The sequence below is a fragment of the Microtus oregoni genome, unplaced genomic scaffold (assembly GCF_018167655.1).
Source record: "Microtus oregoni isolate MIOR12 unplaced genomic scaffold, Mior012 000004F_ref0000308, whole genome shotgun sequence".
Taxonomy (NCBI): Eukaryota; Metazoa; Chordata; class Mammalia; order Rodentia; family Cricetidae; genus Microtus; species Microtus oregoni.
In genome coordinates this window covers 55,770,726-55,795,369 of record NW_024543063.1, presented here as the reverse complement: position 1 = coordinate 55,795,369, position 24,644 = coordinate 55,770,726, and the positions used below count along the sequence as shown (strand labels likewise).

Genomic DNA, 24,644 nt, shown 5'->3' with positions numbered 1-24,644 from the left:
TTGAGGTAGGAAGATCCACCTTTTATCTGGGCCACACTTTCTTCTGGAAGCCTATAGAAAGGAGATGGGGGCTGGGACTGGAGAGAGGACTCAGTGCTTAGGAGCACTGACTGCTCCTCCAGGGGACCTGGGTTTGATTCTCAGCATCCACATGGCAGCTCATAGCTGTCTGTAGCTCCAGTTTCAGGGGATCTGACATCTTCACACCACCGCAAGTAAAATAAATTTAAATACATTATTAAAAAAAGGCCAGGTATGGGTAGTGGTGCACACCTTTAATACCAACACTGGGGAGGCAGAGGCAGGCGGAGCTCTGTGAGTTCAAGGCCAGTTGATCTACAAAAGTGAGTTCCAGGGCAGCCAGTGCTACACAGAGAGACCCTGTCTCAAAAAAAAAAAAAAAAAAAAAAAAGACATAGGAGGGAATCTTACTCTCTTTACTCTCTGCCTGCCTGCTTGATTTCACGCTTGCTAGTAAGTTCATTTCTTCCCTGACATTAAAGCCTATTTCTTTGGGAAATATTCCAGCATATACTGAAGACCAGCTGAGATATCCAGCCTCATGAACTAAACAGCTACAGGATTCTTGAACCTCTGTTCATAGGCAGCCATTGTGGGATGGCTGGACTACAATCTGTAAGCCTTTCTAATATATATATATATATATATATATATATATATATATATATATATATATATATATATATATATCCTCTTTATATATATGACGTCCCTGGGTCTGGCTAGAGCAGCCCAATGGTAGTGGGAATGGGTGTGTGTGTGTGTGTGTGTGTGTGTGTGTGTGTATTCACTCTATACTCCAGTAGAAGATGGACTGGGGGAGGAGAGCCACTGAATCTTCACCTGGGATTCTGACCTTGCTTCTTAGCCTTCAGCTGACAGGAATCTGAGAAGATGCTAACAGTACGTGGAAGCTAGAAAGCTAACTAAAAGTGGGACTCCATGATACACCTTCTTTGAGACTGACATCCGTAACGGGCTAGGAGTTTGCAGCTGCTTTGGGGTCACCTGCATCCCTGCAAGTACCCACTTACCCATGCTCCTGTAAGTCAGTAAACTCATTTGTTCACCGAGCTGAACCTCGGTGGGTCAACACTTTGGTCTGTTGGTACCCTGTTTGCAGTGAATAGACATTGATCCACATCGCCTCAGAGAAAGCTACTACAGCACCTGCTGTATTAGTTTGCCTGGGCTGCTGTAACAAACCACAAATCCAATACAATAGAAATTAGGGTCTGGAGAAATGGCTCAGCCATTAAGAGCTCTTGCAGACCAGGGTTCGGTTCCTAGGTTCACAAGGCAACTCACAACTGCCTGTAACATCAGTTCCACAGAACCCAGACTCCTTTTCTGACCTTTGTAGCTTTGTAGGCACACACACACACACACACACACACACACACACACACACACCTTCCCTTCTCGAAATTTCTTCTCTCCCAGTTCTGGAGGGCAGAAATCCAAGTTAAAGGTGTTGTTAGGGTCCCTGTCCCCTGTGATCTCTGGGAGATGGGATTCTTCTCTCCTAGTTTCTGACAGTTGTCAGATCCTTGGCTTTATCACTGTGACCTCTGCCTCTGTCACCATGATGGTGATTTTGACTCTTCAGTATGACCCCGATGTGTGTCTTCAGTTTGACACTAAGTATGATGCCTGCATGTAATGTCAACACTTGGAAGGCTGAGGCAGGAGGATTAGGTTTTGTAAATGGAGTGCCTGAGTGTGTGCTACCTGTAACTATCAATGCCACTAGACAAAGATAGGAGTCTTTAAAGTGTGCTTCACCCAGAGAGCTAGCAATGTGGGAGAAGAGTGTTAATCCCACCGAATAAGAGTAAAGACCATTACCCAGATTAGCCAAATCTATATTACCCTTTATTATACATGCAAAATATAGCTGGCCCAGTGACTGCCTTTCCCTACATTGGATTTGAGAGGTTGAATAACTAGTTTCATTATTATCCATAGACATCCACAAGGACCCTCTGATCTGTGACTGGCCCTAAGCTTGGGTACCTTAACTGGGAACCTGGAGCTTTTGCTCCAGCCTTGGATGTAGGATCCATTTTGCAGGTCCATTAGACCTCAGGTTGCGGGAAGAAAAGATCAGTCACTGGGGAATTGAATGGGGTCTTCTGCAGACTCCCACTGTTGGGGAGTGCTCTTGAGTCCTCACCTGTAGGGAGTTAGGAAGCAATGACTCCTGCTCCATCTTGCTGGGCAGCCCAGTGCACAATCTAAATTATCTGAATCTGGACTGTCCCCCCAAAGCTCACATGTTGAAGGTTTGGTCTCCATGCATCAATGATCAGGGGCAAGGCTTTGGAGAGTCTTTGGATCACCAGGGCTTTGACTTCATGTGTGGATTAATCAACATTTGATAGCGTTATTAGAGGGTATGCACATGAGGCTCTGGATTCAGTCCCTAGCAATAACAGCAAAACCCGTGTAGAAGTTCTAGATCTCATCTGCCTCCTGCTATTGCTTGCCAGAAACATCCACAGCACACACAGCGTCGCTGCACCAAAACCAGCTGTCTCTTCATTTAAGTTCAAAGGAAACCACATTCTTCAGCTGGCTAAGAACACAACGACTGCCTAGCTCAATCGCCTCACTTTCTATGTGGAAAAAAAAATACAGGATTCGACTCAGAAGGTGACTTGTTTTGAGTCAGGGGTGGGTCAGAACTTAGAATCCATTCTTCCTGATTTCAGATCATTGTTTTTTAAAAGCTTAGCTGATTGAAAGCAGTAAACACAAAACTCAAACAAACAAACAAACAAACAAACCACTTCTGACTCAGTCTGGAGAAATGGCCTGGTGGTTAAGAGCACTTGTTGCTCTTGCAAAGGACCTGGATTTGATGAGCACTCACAAACGTGTGTAATTCCAGTTCTAGGAGATCGGCTGCCCTCTTCTCACCCGAGAGACCCAGATGGGCATGCAGTGGACGTACATACCTGCCAAACACTCATCTCCATAAAATAAATATTAAAAAAACCCCAACAAAATAACAACAAAGACCACCCCAACCCAAATTTCTGTCCTAAATTTGACTTTTTTGTGTGTGTGGATGAAAAGAATGGAACGTGGGCTGGGTGGTGGGGGCGTACGCCTTTAATCCCAGCAGTTGGGATGCAGAGACAGGTGGATCTCTGAGTTCAAGGCCAGCTTGGTCTACAGAGTAAGTTTCAGGACGGCCAGGACTACACAGAGAAACCATGAACAAACAAGAAAGAAAAGAATGGAAGGTGGTTATTAAAAGAAAGGCTTCGGGGCTGGAGAGATGGCTCAGTGGTTAAGAGCATTGCCTGCTCTTCCAAAGGTCCTGAGTTCAATTCCCGGCAACCACATGGTGGCTCACAACCATCTGTAATGAGGTCTGGTGCCCCCTTCTGGCCTGTAGTACAGACACAGACAGAATATTGTATACATAATAAATAAATAAATATTTTAACAAAAAAAAATAAAAGAAAGGCTTCTAAAACAAAGAAGACTGGTGGCAGCCGCGGGGCATGCTGTGAAGCTCATGTAAGACCTTTTCTGTCACTGTCCTCGCTGGTCACGCAATACAGGTGCATATTTTATTAGCATCGCTTAGTTGCCCATGCCTTGTGATTTAGAAGTGGAAAGTGTGGTTTCTGTCGAGAAGACCATCCCCACTCATTCCTGGACCTGACCCTGTAGAGAAATTAATGTGTGTGGCTATCGAAAGAGGGGAAGAAAGGGTTTGAGATAACAGCATTTCTTACACTATAACTCAGGAGATGATGATTCGCTGTTGTGAGGTAAAAAGGATCCCACAACCAGTGGAAACTTAAGACTCAATTCAGATGAAACGGGCGTCTTTTCTGCTTGTTAGAGCCTTTACTAGCTGTCTTCGTGTGTGTGTGTGTGTGTGTGTGTGTGTGTGTGTGCATCCAAGTGTTTGTGTACATGTGTGAACGTGCAAGTAGAAGCTAGAAGACTCCAGTATCATTCCCCGGGAGCTACGCACCTTGTTTATTGAAACAGAGTCTCTCACTGGTGCGGAGCTAACCAAATAGGTTAACTGATGAGTGAGCTCCAGAGATCTGCCTGTCTCTGACTCCCGAGTCCTGGGATTACATGTCCATACTGCTGTGCCTGCCTTTTATTGTCAGATCTGGGGTTGAACTTGGGTTCTCACCGTTGTGTAGGAAGCGCTTTACAAACTGAGTTAACTCCCTGTCCCTTCATTAACCTTTTCTATGGCAAGCTTTAAGATGTAAATGCCTTGGGGCTGAAGAGATGGCTCAGTGGTTAAGCGCACTGACTGCTCCTCCAGAGGACCCGGGTTCAATTCCCAGCACCCACATGGCAGCTCACAGCTGTCTGTAGCTCCAGTTCAAGAGAATCTGACATCGTTATACCAATGTGCATGAAATGAAGTTAAATAAAGTTTTTTTTTTTAAAAAAAAAGATGTAAATGCCTTGAACTTGGACTGTGGTAGTCATGAAAAACTTCAGCTCCAAGAATAATCTCGTGGGTCTCGTGTTCCTTGGAATGAGCTTTTTTTTTTTCTAATAAAGTTCTTCCAATATTCTGATTTTACAGATGAGATGGCAAAGACTGAGAGATCTCATGTGCTTCAGCCACATGCTTGATTCAAGCTCAGATTTTGAGAAACCCCAGCGCTAATCCCCTTCTTGCCCCCCGCCGTGTCTCTAATAGATTAATGAGATGGCAGGCCACACAGGAGGAGAAATGAAAGCTCTGTGCTTTTTGTGCGTAGTCTGCGTGGTTTTGATGAGAACGCTAAGGAGTCGGCTCTGTTATTATCCACTTAAAAGAACAGCAACTCAGAAGTTGTCAATGGGCCAGGGTGTGACTGCTCACACGCTTACCAGTAACTGTGTTTCAATATTATACCCACTTACCATCAGAAGACACAGGCTCCCTGGGGCAACAACAGACGTTGATGACCGACAGGCAGAGAGCAGTCAGAACACGGTGTGGGCTAGCCGGTGGTACTTGGGTATGCAGTGGGTGGCCCATGCAGAGGAAAGGTGGAGCATTTTGCCTGCGTGGTTTTGGTCTTGCTCTGGTCCTGCCGTTCCTGGCCATGTCCCCATTCATTGCCATCTGAACAGCAGACAGCCGTGGCCGCCAAATGGCCGTCCCCAGTCTGGCCATTGTATGCTGGAAATATGAAACTTGTTTTTGCTTGTATGAGGACTCCTAGTTGAGAGGTGGCCCGAGTCTCAGAAGAGACTCTGCACCTATGCTCTGACCCAGTGTGGGGACTGCTAAAGACCATGAGGACTCTTGAAGTTGGACAGAGTGCATTTTGCTCTATGAGGTGGCCATGAGCCTATGGAGATAAGGGGTAGAAGATTAATGGCTTAAAAGTGGTCATATTTGGGTGTCAGGTGGAAATGAAGAGTTACTGACCTGCATGTCTCTTCTCACACCCTGGAGACTCATTGCCCTGGAATATTAGTCAGTATCCTCCAAGGGGGAGGAAGGAGAAAGTTTATTTTTACAGTGCTGAGACATCTCTGGGGAGTGACATTCCCAAGTCTCTCAGGCAAAATCCACTACCTTTGGTTGCTAAGGCAGTTTGCTATGCAAATATGTCTTCTGTTCAGAAGGCACAAGCTGTACAGAGGTATAAGAAGTATCTCCAAACCACACCTTTAATCCTAGCACTCGGGAGGCAGAGGCAGGGGGTCTCTGTGAGTTTGAGGCCAGCCTGGTCTACAAAGTGAGTTCCAGGACAACTAGGGCTATACAGAGAAACCCTGTCTCAAATAAAATAAAATAAAATAAAATAAAAAACAAACAAACAAAACAAAACAAAAAAACTATCTCCAAACAGTAGTAGAGGGCTGGAGAGATGGCTCAGCCGTTAAGAACATTGCCTGCTCTTCCAAAGGTCCTGAGTTCAATTCCCAGCAACCACATGGTGGCTCACAACCATCTGTAATGAGGTCTGGTGCCCTCTTCTGGCCTGTAGGAAAACAGTAGTAGAAATGGAAGCTAAATATACGAATGGTTTGATCTTGAGCATGTAGAGTACTAGGGAAGGAGATCAATCAATGGATGGGTGGTGTAAGCAAAGGTACTTCCTACTATTGATGTAGTAACAAGTCTTTGTTAGAAAAATAAGAGACAAATTCATATTGTAGCATAATTGATGTCAGATCTGTATGACTTGGGTAGGTCTTTTGAATTTTTAAAATTTATTTATATTTTTTGAGACAGGGTTTCTCTGGTTAGCCCTGACTGTTGTGAAACTCACTCTGCAGACCAGACTGTCCTTGAACTCACAGAGATCTACCTGCCTCTGCCTCCTGAGTGCTAGAATTAAAGGCTTGTGCCACAACCCAGTCTTCTTGACATTTTAAAATATGTGTGTGCATGAGTGTTCTGTGTGGAGGCCGGAATACAAACTTAGGTATCATTTTCAGCACCTTGGGTAGGGTCTTCCGCAGGTGTGGAGCTCACCAGTTTGGCTACACTGACTTGCCATTGAGCTCCAGGGATCCTCTCCTGTCTTTGCCTCCCCGGGACTGGAATTACAGGTGTGTGGCATTGCTTTTTTTCTTTTCTTTTTTTGGCTTTTTGAGATAGAATTTCTCTGTGGAACGACCCTGGCTATTCTGGAACTCACTCTGTGTACCAGTCTGACCTTGAATTCAGATCTGCCTGCCTCTGCTTCAAGAATGCTGGGATTGAAGGCCTGTGCCACCACCAGCCCGGAGAAGAAGTTTTAACAGAACTTAAAATAAGCAGTTTTCGGCTGGGCGGTGGTGGCGCACGCCTTTAATCCCAGCACTTGGGAGGCAGGGAGGCAGAGGCAGGCGGATCTCTGTGAGTTCGAGACCAGCCTGGTCTACAAGAGCTAGTTCCAGGACAGGCTCCAAAACCACAGAGAAACCCTGTCTCGAAAAAAAAAAAAAGCAGTTTTCTGGAGGGGGTTCCTAAAATGAGGTAGTCTTAACAAAGACTAAGAAAGTTAGTTAGGGCATCTTGACCTTTGGTTCCTAGAATAGGTGTTGTGGTTTGAAAGAAAATGGTCCCCAAAGGGAGAGGCAACATTAGGAGGTGTGGCCTTGTTGGAGGAAGTGTGTCAGTGTGGAGGTGGGCTTTGAGGTCTCATATATGCTCAAGCTATGCTCAGTGAGACACTCAGTCCACTTCCTATTGCCTTCTGATCAAGATGTAGCCAGCACCATGTTTGCCATGCTCCCTGCCATGATGATAATGGACTAAACCTCTGAAACTGTCAGCCACCATCTCATTTAAATGTTTTCCTTTATGAGAGCTGCTGTGGTCATGGTGTCTCTTCACAGCAATAGAAACCTTAACTAAGAAAATAGGGTTGGGTAATTTCTTCATGGGATTCTCCATCAAGGAAATCAAATTCTACTTAAACCCAAAATGACCTCAGCAAGAATATAAGATGCAGGAACTTCCACACTGTCTTGCCCTGTCACACTGTTATACCTGGCACCCCCCTCCCCATTCCTCGTTTCCAGGTGAACCTTGTGACTGATTTTGACCAACACTGTGGGGCAGGCGCGATGTTGTATTAGTGCTAGGCCCGGACCCTGTGTGACTGGAAATACTCTCTTTCGTTTTCTTCCAGTGCTGCCCTAAACAGAGCCCACCATGGTGGAAATTGGCTCTGCCTGCCTTTCCAGAGGGTGTGATGCTGTGAGGAGGAGAACTAGTGTGTCCCAGGGGCATAGCACCCGCTGCCTGACCTACAAGCTTAGCCTGCCCCAGGAGCACTTAGTGGAAGGCAGTGGCCCATAGTGAGCCATGCCCAGAGCAGTTCTCAGGTGGGCCCACATCAAATGAAAGGTCTTGGTATTGAGTGACAAAGCACTGGAACATTTGTTGTGCAACAATAGGGAAATGTTGACAACAGAGCATCTGTGTGTGTATGTGTGTGTGTGTGCATGTATGCTCATGAAGGTTGTGTATGTGCGTGTGCATGCGGCGCACATGCATGTGTGCTCATGAAGGTCATGTGTGTGCATGCATGTGTGCTCATGAAGGTCATGTGTGTATGTGTGCATGTGTGTTCATGAAAGTCATGTGTGTGTTTGTGTGTGTGTGTGCATGTGTGCTCATGAAGGTCACGTACCTGAAGGAGGTCCTGGAATGCTTGCTTGAGAAGAAGCACTGGTCCCTGTGAATATTCTTATGCCTCTCTTTCTTCTGTCTTGTTCAGTTAGCTACAGTTTGCTACTTGGGTTTCAAATTGGGAACCCTTTTTCCAGGAACCCTCTAACTTCTTAGAGCTGAGCTCTTGAAGGGCTCCTTCACTGATCTTTACGGTGTAGGTAGGAAGAGCCTCACAGAAGCTCATGGATACAGGTAGTTCTTCTGAGAAGTGAGCATGAGGACGTCACTTCAGAAGCCACCAAAGCAGTGTGTGTGGCTGTTGTGGATCATGAGGGCACTGACCGATGGGGATTCTCAGCCCGATGACATTATTTGGAGGTGGTAGGAAATAGGATGTGGGCCTAACTAAAGGAAGATTTACTGGGGTTATGGCTCTGAAGGCTGCATCTAGCTCTAGCTGCCCCCTCTCTGTCACTCTCTGGCCAGCTACCAGGTGACTGCCACCACGGTCAGCCTTTCTCTGATCCTAAGCAACAGAGGCAGGGTAGAAAACCAGGAAGGATTAGAGCCATGTGGGGGAGGAAAGCGCCCCTCATGCTGGAGGCTGATTGAAGCCTCTCATGTGGAAAAGTAAGAATTCCAGAACAGGGTTCAGAGTCTTGACTCAGTGTTCAAAAGCCTCATTGCTCTGGCAGAGGATTCAGTTCCTAGACCCCACATGGTGGCTTCCAACCATCCTGAACTCTAGTTCCAGGAGATCCGATGTCCTCTTCTGACCCCTATGGGCTCCAGGCACGAATGTGGTGCATTATATATACATGCAGGCAAAACACTCATATCTGTAAAATAAATTTAAAAAATTTCCAGTACAACTAATATTTGTTGTGAAGGCTGCTATCTAGACATTTCTTTTCTATGTAAATATTTTATGTTAAAATAGCAACCAACCATGCCTATGATCTTAAATTGTGGCCTTACTCCTTTGCCAGATGTTGATGAGGAGAGGCAGGCCAGCCAGCTTAGAGGCCGAGACCTCAGATTCTTGTCCTTGGCTGGAAGCTGGTAAATGGCCTTGTCAGAGGACAGACATTCCAAAAGTATTCAGGGCTCCCATTCCCACATCGGTTTCTTGTTATCTTTCTGCCTGTTCTTTCACAGCCACCTGGAAGCTACTCAGGGAAGCAGCAGGAACTCCCATCCACATCGCTGGCTGGAGAGGCACAGGGACAGCTATGGGTGTGCCAGACTGAGCTGTTCAGCTCCTCAGTTTCTGCGCAAGTCCCCAACTCAGCAGGTGGACGGCACCCCCTCTCTGGGACCTGCTTCTGCTGCTTGGAAGCTCTCCTCACTTTCTCTTGAGCTCGTATCTGTGAGCCTATAACAAACTGCTTTCTGAAAGTTTATTCTTCCTGTAAGCTGTGAAACCTATTCTTCCAGTTCACAGCGTGAGAACCTAAAGCCACTGATTCAGCGAGGGTCTTTGTGCTGTGTGAATCCCGACTCCCTCCCGAGTTAGGCCCACATGTGGCTGGGAAGCCTCTGTCACACTCACGGACCTCGATTTTCCCAGTTTCAATCCCTTTTAGATTTTAATAACAACTCCACAGATGGGTGGGCCGTGGAGGCACACACCTTTAATCCCAGCTCTCTGGAGGCAGATCAGAGATCCACCAGCCTCAGAGGCTGGTGGATCTCTGAGTATGAGGTCAGCCTGATCTACAAAACAGGTTCTAAGACAGTCAAAGCTACACGGAGAAACCCTGTCTTGAAAAACAAAATGCAAACAAACAAGAAAAAGGAAAACCAAACAAAGGAAACCAAAAAGCCACCCCACAGGTGTAATATTTCAGGAGCTAGCAAAAACAAGATACGTGGGAATGTGTGTACCTTCTTGCCTTCTCTGCCTCCTCCTCCTCTTTGGTATGATGTTTGTGCATGCTTGCATGTGTGTGTGTGGGGGGGGGCAGAGGAAAATGTTGACTATCTTTTTCTATTGCTCTCCACCTGAATTTCTGAGGCAGGGTTTCTTACTGAATCTGAAGCTAGATTGGCTGGCTAGGAAACTCAGGGGACCCACCTGTCTCTGCCCTCCCAGCACTAGGTTACAGGTGAGCCACGATGCCACTGTGCCTGGCTTCCACAGGGGTGTTGGGGATTTGAACTCAGGTCCTCACATTTTGCACAGCAGATATGTTACCTATTAAGGTATTTCCCTAGCACTTCCTGAATACCTTTCTTTCTTTTTACAATAATCTCCAACTGTGCTTTATACTGGCTTATTCTGAAGTTCTTTTCTGTATTGCAGTCAGAAATGTAACTTTATCTCAGTTGAGGTCTCTAAAATACTAGGTGAATTCCTTAGACCACAGCAGGCGGAGGCATTGAGCTATACTTCTGTCCCCACTGCTGCAATGGGTTCAAGAGACTGTGCATTGAAACCCAGAAACCATGAGCCAAAATAAATCCTTCTGCTGCAAATAGGTTTTCTCAGTGATTTTGTCATATAAACAGAACATGGGTCAGTACACGCTTCATACTCTGTTACACAACTTCCTGTATTTCTGGTCTGTTTTTCCCCTAAAGGTCGTGGAGGTAGGGACGGAGCCCATGCCTAGCAATGTTCACTGTACTTTCAGAATCTGGTAGAGAGCATCGTGTCTGTGCAAATATTTTCCTTTTTACTTATCTCATTGGGCCATCAGAATCGCAATGACGTCCTCACCACAGATTTCACTGTGAGCAGAACTGGGTCTGGTGGTGCTCTTCCTTACGGCCACATACGTTTGTCTGTGAACCTTCTATCCATAGATTTTAACTGGATTGCTAAGCCAGAAAGTAGGATAGCCTGTGGACTCGGGATCGGTACCGTGTGGTCTGAAAGTCATCTCTTGTGCCATAGGAAAGAGCTGAGAGCCCTGGGTATGTTTGGTCCAGACCCCGATCATTCTAACCTCTTTCCTTTAATTGAGAAACCTGTCTGAAATGTCATAATAAAGCCGGGTGTAGTGGTGCATGCCTTTAACCCTGTCACTTAGGAGGCAGAAGCAGTTGGATCTTTGTGAGTTTGAGGCTAGCCTCATCTACAAAGCACCCAGGCCACCCTAGGGCTACATAGTAAGACACTTTATTTTTTTTTCTTCCTTCTTCTTTTTCTTTTTCTTTTTTTCTGAGACAGGTTTTCTCTGTGTGACAGTTCTTGTTGTCCTGAAACTCTTTTAGACCAAGCTGACCTAAAACTCACTGAGATCTGCCTATCTCCAAGTGCTGGAATTAAAGGTATGCACCACCACTGCCCAGCTAGTAAGACCCTTTCTTTAAAAAAAAAAAAAAAAAAAAAAAAAAAGCATTGTTTGTCATAGCCAGAAACTGGAAACAACCTAAATGTTCCTCCACCGAAGAATGGATAAGGAAAATGTGGTACATTTACACAATGGAGTACAATTACACAGTGGAAAAAAAAATGACATCTTGAAATTTGTGGGCAAATGGATGGATCTGGAAAACATTATATTGAGTAAGGTAACCCAGACCCAGAAAGACAATTATCACATGTACTCACTCATAAGTGGCTTTTAGACATAAAACAAGGAAAAACCAGCCTACAAATCACAATCCTAGAGAACCTAGACAACAATGAGGATCCTAAGAGAGACATACATGAATCTAATCTACATGGGAAATAGAAAAAGACAAGATCTCCTGAGTAAATTGGGAGCATGGGGACCATGGGAGAGGGTAGAAGGGGAGGGGAGAGGAAGGGAAGGGAGTGGAGAAAAAAATATAGTTCAATAAAAACAAACAAACAAAAGTCAGCCGGGTGATGGTGGCACTCTAATCCCAGCACTCAGGAGGCAGAGGCAGGCGGATCTCTGTGAGTTTGAGGCCAGCCTGGTCTACTAGAGTTAGTTCCAGGACAGGCTCCAAAGCTACAGAGAAACACTGTCTCAAAAAAAAAAAAAAAAAAAAAGACAAAACAAACAAAACACACACATACACACAAAACAAAACAAAAAAAACCCAAAGCATCACCGTACACCAATGGTGAAGGTGCACTCCTGTAATTCCAGTTACTCTGGATGTTGAGGCTGGAGGACTGAAAATTCAAGGCCTGCCTGGGTGATGTGGTGAGTTTAAGTCCAGCCTGGACAGTCTCATGAGACCCTGTTTGAACTTTAACCTTTCATCAGTGAAACTTAAGCACATATTGATTTGCTGGTGATAATGGCCCTATGGCCAGAAGAAATATGTCAGCGAGGAATTCCCCATCAGAGTTTGTTGCACGAGAGGCTTTTCCTGGGGAGACACACCTCCACCCCCAATTTCAGCTCCTTCCAGAGGGGTCCAAACCTGGTGACTCCATGAGTTTTCATTGGGGTTACTAATAGGAAAATGGGTGAGAGGGTTATTATTACAGGAACAGGAACAGCTGCAGAGCCCACCCCGACACAGGTGAGAACTCAAAGAAAACCACGACCCTGGAGCTCTCCTCAAAACTCCACAACTCAGAGGCAGCCCCAGGGCTGAGACATCGCTGCCTGGAACGGACTGGTCAGTCACCTCTTCTAGCCTTGTTCTGCTTCTGGCACAAGGGGGCGGGGTCCTCTGGATTCTGAAAGCTCCATCTTTCAGGATGTTGAAGTTTGTTTACTTCCCATGAACCTCCTCCTCCTCCTGGAGAGAATTGCCCTAGCACAGAATTTCTTCGAACTAAGAATGCAGAGTTCATTTTAAAGGGCTTTATTCTTTTATTAGTGCAATGTAAGCACACACCAATTTGCTGATACAGCAGCGGTCACAGTTATAAAAAGAGAAGCCTAGGTGACAGCTTCCTTTTCTGTCATCTCCCTAGTTTGTTTCCTGTGTCTGAGGGTTTTGCTTGTGTGCATGTCTGTGCGCCACATGCGTGCAGTGCTTGCAGAACCCAGAGTAGGGAGGGTATCGGATCCTTTGGAGCTGGAGTTCTATATGGGTGTGAGCTGCCATGTGGGTTCTGGGAACCAAATTTAGGACATCTGTAAGAGCAGCCAGTGCTTTTAACCGCAGAGCATCTCTCCAGCCTGTGTCTGATCTCTCCAGCCCTGTGTTTCTCTGTGTGACAGTCCTGGCTATCCTGGAACTCATTTGTAGGCCTCAAATTTACAGAGATCCACCTGCCTCTGATTTCCAAGTATTGGGATTAAGGTGTGCTCCACCACTGCCCCTGCTGCAAAGTTTTTTGTTTAACTAACTGTGGTAGATCACTGGCTAACTACCCTTCACACTTGTAGAAATCAGCCACTCCGTGCCTCCCCCTGCCGCCCCACCCCAGTTAAGTCTCCAGTGCTTCAAGCTACAAGGTCTATTTATGCCTTTCCAGAACCTGGCTCCCTGTTACAGAGACTAAGCCAGACTAAATCACGTGGGGCCACCACTAACTCTCTAAAACTATAAAAGCAGAAAATCCCCTTTGCTCAGGGGATTAGGGGATCTTAAAACTTTTCTTTTACTGTGCGTGGTGACCTCCCTCCCGCTGGCTCTCCCACTTCCAGCTCCTTCTCCTCATTAAGCCCCCCCCCCCATGGTGTTTATGCTAATGTTCTTAAAGGCGGTCTCTGCTCCCAAGCCTGCTGGCCAGCCTTCTCTGGTCACAAGGCTCTCTCCCCGTGTAGTTGGCTCTGAAGGTAATGTCCCAACAATGTGGCGGCAACTCTCTACACCCTGACCTCTTGCTCCCATCTGGTGGGTAACAAACTCATCCCATGTTAGGAGGGAGAAACTTAGAAATCAGAGTGGCGGTGGTTGGGTCAGGAGGGTGGGGCTGACACAAAATGACCCTTCAGGAATGAGCCTTATTAGGAGAGAGGCCATCAGGACCTTGGGAATCGGGATTGTTCTTAAAGGTGGAAGAGCATTACAAAGGGACGGGGCATCCTACCAGAGACAGCGCGGTGTGGCTTTAAAGGAGAGAGAGACTTCTCTTTGAAGGAGTCAGCCATGCTGAGCTAAATATGAACAAATAAAGGGAGTCCTTTACTTTCAACCATTATCACTTGCCAGAGTAGGACTCAGCCATGATAAATTTAAATGGAGGCCTGAGTCTCAGTAGTTTACCCTGAAGCAATACCTGGCTGCAGGAAGAACCACAAACTGAGATTACCTGAGCACCACCCAAAAATAGATCATCCAAAGGAAATGTCTAACATTCCAACTGCTGTAGATAGGACCACTTGCCAGAACACACTCACCAGGACACGCCTAGACAAATGTCAGCCAATCAGGGGTCCTGAACCTCAGAAACCCCTCTCCCCCACCTTTACTACTATAAAATCCTATTCTAACTGAGCTCGGGGCTCTCTGTTTATTCCAATACATTGGACACGGAGAGACCGAGTTTGCAAACTTGCATAAAATAAAGGCTCTTCGCTTTTACATATGGGACTCCTTGTTTGCTTTTGTGTGGACTTCGTGGATTTGGGAATAAAACTTTAAAACTTGGAGAGGGCCAGGCAGTGGTGGCGCACACCTTTAACCCCAGCACTCAGGAGGCAGAGGCAGAGGCAGAGGCAGAGGCAGAGGCAGAGGCAGAGGCAGAGGCAGAGGCAGAGGCAGGCAGATCTCTGAGTTCGAGGCCAGGCCTGGTCTACAGAACTAGTTCCGGGACAAAAACAAACAAACAAACAAACACATTGGAGAGGAACATAAATAAGAGGACTAGTTGGAGGGGGGGGGGGGAGAGAAAGAGAGAGAGAGAGAGAGAGAGCTGCCATGGACAGGATAATGGTGGGAGCCCAGGAGGGGGAGCCTTCAGAGAAATCTTCTGAAAAAAAGAAAACATCTGACTTTTAAATCCTTCTATGGAGTGGTGAGCAGATCCCCACCATGGGATTTAGTTAGGATCTCCTTATGTGAAGTTGTAAAGCTACAGCACAGTGTGGCTTCTTAATGCTTCTTAAGAAAATGGGAGGGGGCCGGGCCGTGGTGGCGCACGCCTTTAATCCCAGCACTCGGGAGGCAGAGGCAGGCGGATCTCTGTGAGTTCGAGACCAGCCTGGTCTACAAGAGCTAGTTCCAGGACAGGCTCCAAAACCACAGAGAAACCCTGTCTCGAAAAACCAAAAAAAAAAAAAAAAAGGGAGGGAAGGAGGAGGGGGATGAAGAAGGAGGAAGAGGAGGAGAGGAGAGAAAGAAAGGAGAGGAGAGGAGAAGAGAGGAGAGGAGAGGGTGAGTTGGAGGGAGTCATGACCCGGTTACCTCAGGCTGTGAAATCTGGCTACTTGGCGTGACCAGCATTTGAAAGGGACGGGTCCTCTATCTAACAGAAATCACAAGTTTCACCAAGCTCTTTTCAGAGAACCAGACATTCTTGTTTTTCCAGTCCCGTAGAAATAGATGGACAGGCCAGAATGGGGACACCAGCTTGTGATCGCAGCACTTGGGTTAGTAGCTCAAGGTTATCTTGGGCTACCCTGTGAGTTTAAGGCCAGCCTGGGCTACAGGAGACCCTGTCAGGGGTGGAGGAGAGGAGATGACTATGGCTGACCGTAGACAGGGTTTAGGATCGTGTGAACTTGGGTTTGAGGGCTTTTCTAGCACCCGGTATGACAGCGTGGAAGCAACTGAGGGGCAGTTCCTGGAGAGACAAGACTACCGTCAAAATGGCTGTGCCAGGACTGAGAGGGACTCAGTGTACACCAGCTCTGCATTCGCCAGAGTTCCCTCCTGGCGCTGACCACATGGGCTAAACCCTGCCCCTGGCACCCTGGTTGACGTGGGCATTGACAGTCCTACTGAAAGTATTACTTAGTGTGTACACCCCCCCCCCCCCCCGCCTCTGTGGCTTTTTCTTTTTGTAGTGCTTTGGATTGGACAGAGACCTCACACATGGTTGGCTCTGACCCCACTACTGAACTACACTGCTGTGCTTAGTCACAGCTTTTCTTCATGGGCTTGCTGTCCAGGCTGTTTTTGAGCTATCTCAGCCTCCTAGTGTAGCTGGGACTATGGGTGTATACCATCACACTAGGTTACTCCTGAGTATAGATTAGGAGGTCGGCGACAGAGGCAGGCCAGTATGAACCTTGGAATTTGGTGGTTCTTGCCCTTTGCTCTGCAGGGAGAGTTTGCCTAGGGTGGTCTCTCTCTCTCTCTCTCTCTCTCTCTCTCTCTCTCTCTCTCTCTCTCTCAATACTTGAAATAGCAACTCTAATTAGTTCAATGTTAGAGCAGTAACTAAGAACGCATGATGCCCTGGCTTGGATCCTCAGCACCAGAACAGAGAGAACCATACATGTATACCCATGTAGTGTATCATAGGGACTGAAGAGATGGCTCCGCGCTTGGTGCTGTGGCAGAGGACAGGAATTCTGCCTCTCAGCCCCCATGTTAGTCGCGTCAACCTTTTGTAACCCTAGCCCTAGGGGATCTGATGCCCTCTTCTGGCCTCCGAGGGCATCTTGCCATCTTGTGCGTATATTCACGTCCGCACTCACTCAATTAAAAATAAACCTTTAATCAGTATTTCAATGAACAGGATTTCTAAGTGAATGAGGAAGAAATGCACGCTGCTGGCTGTAGTGGGTGGAGAGGGCTAGCTCTGCACTCTGCACCAAACGCTACCCTATCTCCAGGAGGTGGGGCTTAGGGAACCTTTTAACCTTCCTTAAACGTGTCTTAGTTTTCTTTGGCGGCTTGTAGCATCTGTAGGCAGAGGCTGCCATCTGGTGGTCACGTTTTAGGTTGCACCCTACAGTACTTGCTTTCTCAGCAGGGATGTCAGGCAATCCTGTAAATCCAGGTTAATCTCCAACACTGTATGTTTTAAGTTAATTGTGGTGATGGTTGCATAAATTTGTGAATAAGTTAAAACTTTAAATTGTACATCATATCTTCTTCATCATCATCATCATTGTTACTGTTTTGGTTTTTGAGACAGGGTTTCTCTGTGTAGCTCTGACTGTCCTAGAACTCACTCTGTAGGCCACACTAGCCTGGAACTCAGAGATCTGCCTGCCTCTGCCTCACCAGGAGGGCCAGGATTAAGGCATGCGCCACCATGCCTGGCAGATTCGTCTATTTTTATGACTACACCTTCAGTGCAAAGATCTCGCAACCACTTCTTCCTTTTTTGAAGTATTTCTGATTTCCCAGCTTGGTCCAGAAGGAGGCCCTCTGCAGCGCAGCGGTTTTCCCTGCAGGAATCTTAGCACAGTACCCGGCAGCCTTTCTGTCTCTGGACCAGAGCATTAAGTCCTGGACCACAGTGACTGCTCTTTGTTACGTTCATATTTGAGGGGCTAGGAAATAACTGATGATGTGAGAAAGACATTTAAAACTCAGTAGAAAGTCATTGCAATTAAAATACAGAACAAGGGTAGGAGAGACGGCTCAGTGGCGTGGAGCCGGTGTTGCTTTGGCGGAAGACCTGGGTTTGGTTATCAGCACCCACAGTGAGCTGTAACTCCAGCTCCTGGGGACCCAATGCCGCTTCTGGCCTCTGAGGCTTCTTGCATTCACACACACACACACACACACACACTAACACGTTAAAAAAGCAAAAAAAAAATCTTAGCCAGTCACCACGGTGCTGCACACCTTTAATCCCAGCACTTGGGAAGCAGAGTCAGGTGAGTCTCTGTGAATGTAAGGTCAGCTTGGTCTTCTTAGCGAGTTCCAGATCAGTCAAGGCTACATAGTGAGACCCACCCATATGTAACTTATATACATTAAAAAAAAAAAGAACAAACAATCCGAAATCCAACCAGGAACAAGAATTCAGTGCAGTCAGGGAAGGGCAGCAAGGACTGGCACAGAGCAAATGCGTGGACTTTAGACATCCAGGGACTAGGGAGGATCTGACTTTGCACATGATGAAAAAGGCGGAGTGAAAATCGATGACCATATTGGACCCTTCCTGCGGGGAGGGCCTATTTGGAGTCTGTGGATGTACATGAATGATTCTAAAGTAGAAATGTGGAAAATCAAAGGAAGAGGGAGATGGTCCAGAACACCGCTGTGAGAAGAAGAAAAACACTAGCCAGGCCAGGCCGTAGTGGTTCACGCCTTTAATCCCAGCACTCCGGAGGCGGAGACAGGCATATCTTTGTGAGTTCGAGGCCAGCCTGGTCTATAAGAGCTAGTTCCAGGATAGGCTCCAAAGCTAGAGAGAAACCCTGTCTCGAAAAACCAAAATAAACAACAACAACAACAACAACAACAACAAAAAACTAGCCAGAACATGGGCCAGTGGCTTAAAGGAATGGAGTTTGGATCTAACAGAAGAGGTGTTTGCTGTCACAGTCTCTCTCCCTCCCTCTCTCCTTTCCTCCCTCCTTCCCTTCCTCATTCCCTCCTACCTCCTTACATTTGTTAAGAGTGTTTCATGTACCCTAGGCTGGGCCTAAACTCACTCTCTGGTTGAGAATGACCTTGAACTTCTGGTCCTCCTGGGTGCTGAGATATACACATTACAGGCATATATGACACCCAGCTTCTGTGATGCTGGAGACAGAACTCAGAGCCTCACGGATGCTGCACAAGTACTCTGTCCACTAAGCTACAGCCCCAGCTCATGCATCGTGGTCTCTGAAGTAAATGTGTTCAGCTACAATTGAGTTCAGCTGGAAGACTGGTAGGGTTTCTTCCATGTATCTCAGTGTCTCCCCGTGTATAACAGCATTTTGCCACGCGGCTGTCTCTGTGGTAGGGTCTCATCACTTCAGGAGTGCTTTAGGTACTTTCTTTGTTGCTGAGGAGCAACTTTAGTGAGAGGCATTTGCTTTGTCTCAGGGTATCAGGGGTGTAGCGATATTTTGTTTATGTTATTTGTTATGTTTTAACAAATAACATATCACTACACTGGGCTACTGCCCCATTGTGACAGGGAGGACTGGCAGTTGGGGTCACTCTGACTGTGTCAGCTTGAAGCATTGGTTATTGACGTCTTGGCAGAGCAGGAATCAGAAGATCTGGAAGAGAACCCTCAAATGCCTGCACCCAGGGACCCACTCCACCAACCAGTGCCTCCCTTACCAAAGGTTTCATAACTTTCTAAGACAATTCTACCATCTGGGGACTGAGTGCTCAAACACACGAGCCTGGCAAGAACACTTCACATTCAAACCCTAAAAGAAGTTTAAGGTTCTTTCTTTCTTCTTAGTTTTTTTTATATACAAAATCCTTTTTTTTTTTAAAAAAAAAAAAACTTTATTATTTATAGTGTTCTGTCTGCATGTATGCCTACAGGCCAGATGAGGGCAGCAGATCTCATTATAGATGGTGAGCCACCTTGTGGGTTCTGAGAATTGAACTCAGGACCTCTGGAAGAGCAGTCAGTGTCCTTAATTGCTGAGCCATCTCTCCAGTACCCCCCTCCCCTTAAAGACAAGATCTCACATATTGCAGGGTGTCCTGGAACTCACTATGTCCACCTCTCAGGTGCTGAGAGTTTAGGCCTGTACTACTTCACCCAGCTTCTCTTTAGATTTTTGAGGTGTTGTCTCACGGTGTGGCCCACAGTGGCTCCCGGCACCAGCTAGTCCAGTTTTCCCTGCAGAGAGGTAAACAGCTTTACTAGAGAGCCATTGGGGGTTGGCGGGATTCTCGAAGGAGAGCACCAGAAATGGCAGCGCTCCTGCTACATTTGATTGATAGGTAGCATCACAATGCCAGCCCGGACTCAAGAGGTTAGGAAGCGCCCTTCCTGGGTGAGCGGTGCGCACTTGTGTGGAGGAGGAACTTGATAATGCCCTTGTTTTGAGGAGTGTTCGCTGCAGATGCAGCCAGCTAAGAGCTATAGCTAATACGTAGCGAGCACTTCTGAGTCAGACAGCAGGCCATATCTGACACACAGCATCTCCTAGAATCCCTCTGTATGAAGTCTCCATGCCCAGTTGCGCTCAAGACCAGCCTCAGCTAACTCAGGTGGGGTTCTGTGGACTCCCCACTCCTCCGTGAGAACATACCCATGGTCACCTAGTCCAGCTGGGGTGATCTTTTACAAGTACACAAAGCTGAATGCCTCAAGATAGCAGTTACTTGGCTCTGAGGGAAGTCCTATATAACAGTACAACAGTTGTATCAAGTCCAGCATAACTATATATTGAACTCCCAGTGTAAAAGATAAATAAATCCCTTAGAGTTGGGGGTATGCTCAGTGTTAGAGTGTGTGCTTATTGTGTACAAGGCTCTTGTATATTGTATACAATAATATAATTAACATAATTATTATGTAATTATAACAAAACTATATATATTTGTAGATATTTGGCTTAAGATCTGGGCGTAGCTGTGCACACCGTTAATTTCAACTCTCAACAGCCACCACTGAAGCTTTTACTGCAGTCTGCTGATCTGGATCAGCTCCTTCTCCAGCGTCTTGTCTGCCTGTGTGCTACCTTGCTATAACAATAATGGACTAAACCTCTGAATTACTGTGTAACTGCCAGGAGGCCATCATGCTAGTAAGCTGAGAGGGAAACTGAGGCAAGATGAAATTGTCCAGGCTGTCCTGGTCAGTCATGGCTGGTGTCATCTTTCAGGTAGGGCTTTTGGTGTGTTACCTGGAAAAAGGGTTGTTTATGTACCAGATCGGCGCCGAATTACGCTACTGCCGTCATTGAGTACCTGGCAGTGGAAATCCTAGAATTGGCTGGAAATGCTGCCAGGGGCAGCAAGAAGACTGGGCTAGCCCCCAGACACATCCTGCTGGCTGTTGTCAATGATGAAAAGCTCAATCAGATGCTGAAAGGAGTAACTAATCCCAGTGGGGGTGTCCTGCTTGGAATTCACCCCAAACTACTGGCCAAAAAGCGAGGGACCAAAGGCAAATCAGAAATGATCCTCACCCCAACCATAGAGAAAAGTAGAAGGAAGGCCATAAATGGGGTCAGGTAAGACATGGGGCAAGCAATCCAAGGCCACCAAGTCACGGACATCTAAGATGTCCAAAACAAGTGACAGTGATAAAGAAAGAACATCAAATTCCACCCAGGAAGATGGGCCAGCGGATGGTTTCACCATAGGGTGAAAAGGGCCAAGAAATAAACACCCCGACCCTGACTTGACCTCAGGACCAGAACTAGAAATCACATGAATCCCTGAACTTGTCATAGTGGTCAGGTTGCAGAATCCCACCCATCCCTGAGGTCCCTGAGCTCAAAATGCCACCAATCCCTGAGCTTGCTCCAGAATCACACCACCAACATCCACCAGTCCCAAGACATCCTGGAAAGTGCTGCTATCCCCACCCTGAAATCCTATATAAGGTCTGTACTCTGTTGAGTTTGTTGCTTCTCACCAGAGGCACCCTCCCTCCTGGATTCTTCCTTCCCAATAAATCTCTTGAGGGAGGTTCGTTGCGATGTGACATTTTCACCAGAGCAGAGCCCAGCTGTAACAACTTTCTCTGGAGCAGAGCAGAACCGGAACACTTTTACAGGGGAAAGTTTCCCTTCGGCGACCAGAGTTGTTACACTCCTGTGGACCTGAGTAGAGCTGTAACCCTTCTCCAGAGCAGAGCCAGCAGAACTGTAACAACAAATGAAACCCTCTCCTGCAGGAGCAGAGTTGCTACACTTGCATTGGGGAAACCTTTCCCTGGAGCAGAGCTGTGAGCTGGTTGGCTCCCGACTGCCCTTTCCTCAGATTCCTTTCCATCTGAGCTGCAATGCTTACATTCACCATCCTATCTTCTAAGAGCCTTGGTATAGGGGCAGAAGCTAAACGACACCCTAAGTGACATCAGCCACGTTGGTTCCACAAGGGTAGAGGACGTCGTCCACCGGATCCCAGCCGAAATCATCCTCAAAGAAGCCGTAGGTAAAGCCTTGGAAATGGGTGGGGGTAAGGGGGAAGAGTTCTTAGAAACGGTAAAGAACTCCACAAATCTCAACGCCCTTTGAAAGTGGCTTAAGCGGCCATTAGTCAGTTTGGTGAGCTCAGAGCCAAATTTGTCATCCGCTGTTACATCCCCTCGTGGGGTACCAGCAAATGTGAGGAGATGGAAGAGGCCATCAAACTCTACCTGTCAGCAACTGAGGACAAGACGTTTAATTCCGTTACCTTTACACTTTTCCCGGTGGGAGAAACTGCTTCCCAAACGGGTTGTCGCCCAGGTGACCCTCAAGGCCCTCTCAGCCCACTTGGACAACTCGAGCGCATCCTCTCTGAAGAGCATGTACTTCCTGCTCTCTGGCAGTGAGAGTATCTGCCGGCCAAACTGTACACCAAGTAGCTCTCCGGTGGGGGACGGAGGAGGATCCGTGTCACAGCACAAGGGCAGGGGTTTACTTTTAAAATGCTTGAGGAATAAAACACTCGAGGAAGGGTGGCATGGCAGGGAGGCAGAGGTTGTCTGTGAGGGTGGCAGAGGCACTGGGAACACGCGTGTCCGTCCTGCCTGCCTGGAGGAGGGGCCCAGCACCTTTTATATTCTTTACCTCCCCTGCAATTAACCAGGTCTCCCCACCCCCTGAGTTTTCCTTCCACGTGTTTTTTCCCCCTTTGCTTTAGAACTCTTAAACAAACCAACATAAAAATAGACCTTGTTTAGATTTATAGCATTGACTTTTACACACTCTCGCACTCTTGCACACATGCTAACCCTCTCAAATTTCTCAAGCCTTTGTTTCCTCCTTTTCTCCAAGTGAAAAGGATGTGGCAGTCCCTTTGGCATCCTGGCTGCCTCCCTCAGTGAATAGACGGGAAAACGGTTGTGCGGTGCTTTCCTCTTTGGTTGTACAGTCCCCCTCCCTGACCCCTAAAATATTTGTAACTACATCTAAAGAGTTTTTGCTTCTGGATTTTTGTTTGTTTGTTCGGTTTTGTTTTCAGAGAAAAAGAGAAATGAAAGGAAACAGTTACCCGTGTCTCTCCTGGCCCTTGGCCGTCACCGACCTGTTTCTTGCTTCTGTGAATTTTACTGTTTTATATTTCACAGTCAAGTGAGATCTTGCAATATTTTTTTTCTGATAACATTCTTTTAAAGAAGAATTTTTTTTTTATTTTTATGTGTGTGAATGTTTGTCTGTGGGCCACATGCATGCCTGCTGCCCTTGGGGTTCAGAAGAGGGTATCAGATCCTCTGGGACTAGAGTGACGGACAGTTGTGAGCCTCCATGTAGGTGCTGGGAATTGAACCCAGGTCCTCTGGAAGAGCAGTCAGTACTCTTAACCACTGAGCCATCTCTCCAGCCCCATCACATTTTTTTTTAAATGCCAGGATTTGGTTACTGGATCAGTGTGGGTGGGTAAGAAAGCAGAGAAGTTGTCCCTTTAGCAGTAAGTACCTGGATGTGGGAGTGGACCCGAGGAAGTACAGAAAACACCGGAAGCTGTGTGCATCTGTAGGGTGAGAGGGAGAAGGTGGCACAGACAATCTGAACTGTGGAATTTCTGGGTCACTTAAGGAGAGATGCCCTTAAGTAGTCGAAGATCGGAGACATTAGCTTTCATTTCCCACTTGGACAATTTGAGATTCAGAAGAGCAGTCACTTGCCCAGGGTTCACAGATCTCGCCTGTCTGTCTGGTGCTTGTTTGTTCTTCGCACATTGTGTTTGCCTTCTCATGGGAAAAGTGATTAATGAGGAATTCACCTGTAGAGTACAGCCATCCTCCGGACTGCGCTGTGTGTAGCCAGTTCTCATTCTGGTTCCCCTCCGCTCTTAAGAAAGGGTAGAATCTATATTCAAGGGACTCTTCATTTTCCTCCATTTTTTTTTGTGGTGCTGGAAATTGAACAGGAAACTTGGCATGTTCTAGGCAAGCATTCTTACAGTCCTAACCCTAAGATAATATTACTTTAAAAATTTTAAAATCATAGACGGGGCATGATGGCACATGCCTTTAGTCCCAGCACTTGGGAGGCAGAGGCAGGTGGATCTCTGTGTGTTTGAGGTCAGCCGGGTCTATACAGTGAGTTCTAGAATAGTCAAGACTACATAGAGAGATTATGTCTCAATTTTTAGAAAAATGACACAGATATTTGTTTAGTGTGTGTGCTTGTGCATGTGTCGTGATGCATGTGTGGAAGTCAGAGGAAAACTTGGAGGTGATTTTCCCCTTGCGTCATGTGGGTTCCGGGGTTAGGGTTTATGCAGACAGTTTCTGTGGCAAGAATTTTTAACTTCTGAGGTATCCTGGATCAACAATATTATTTTGTTTTAGATTTCTTTAGCTTATGTGTATGTGTATTTTGCCTGCATGTATGTATGTGCACCTCGTGTGTGCCTGGTGCCCACAGAGGCCAGAAGAAGGGGTGCTAGGCTTCTTTAGTCCTTGTCTCTTGTCCTTTAGAACAAGAGGGATAGTTGCGGGTCACTAGGTGGGTACTGGGAACCAAACCTTGGTCCACTGCAAGAGGTGCTTAACTGTTGAGCCATCTCTCCGGCTCTGACAATGCTATTTAAAAAACCTAGAGCTCTTTGGCTGCCTGTGATTGTTTAGCTCCCACCCCCTCCCTTTTTATGTGTCCCAGGGCGGCCTCAGATTGGGCGTGTAGCCCAGGATGTTCTTGTACCTCTGATATTCCTGCTTCCACCCCCCGAGTAG

The 24,644-nt window shown here is 46.8% G+C and overlaps 1 pseudogene; it reads left to right on the top strand.

The window, feature by feature from the left end:
• LOC121447348 overlaps positions 1-24,644 on the top strand; it is a 27,065-nt pseudogene extending 2,421 nt beyond the window's left edge.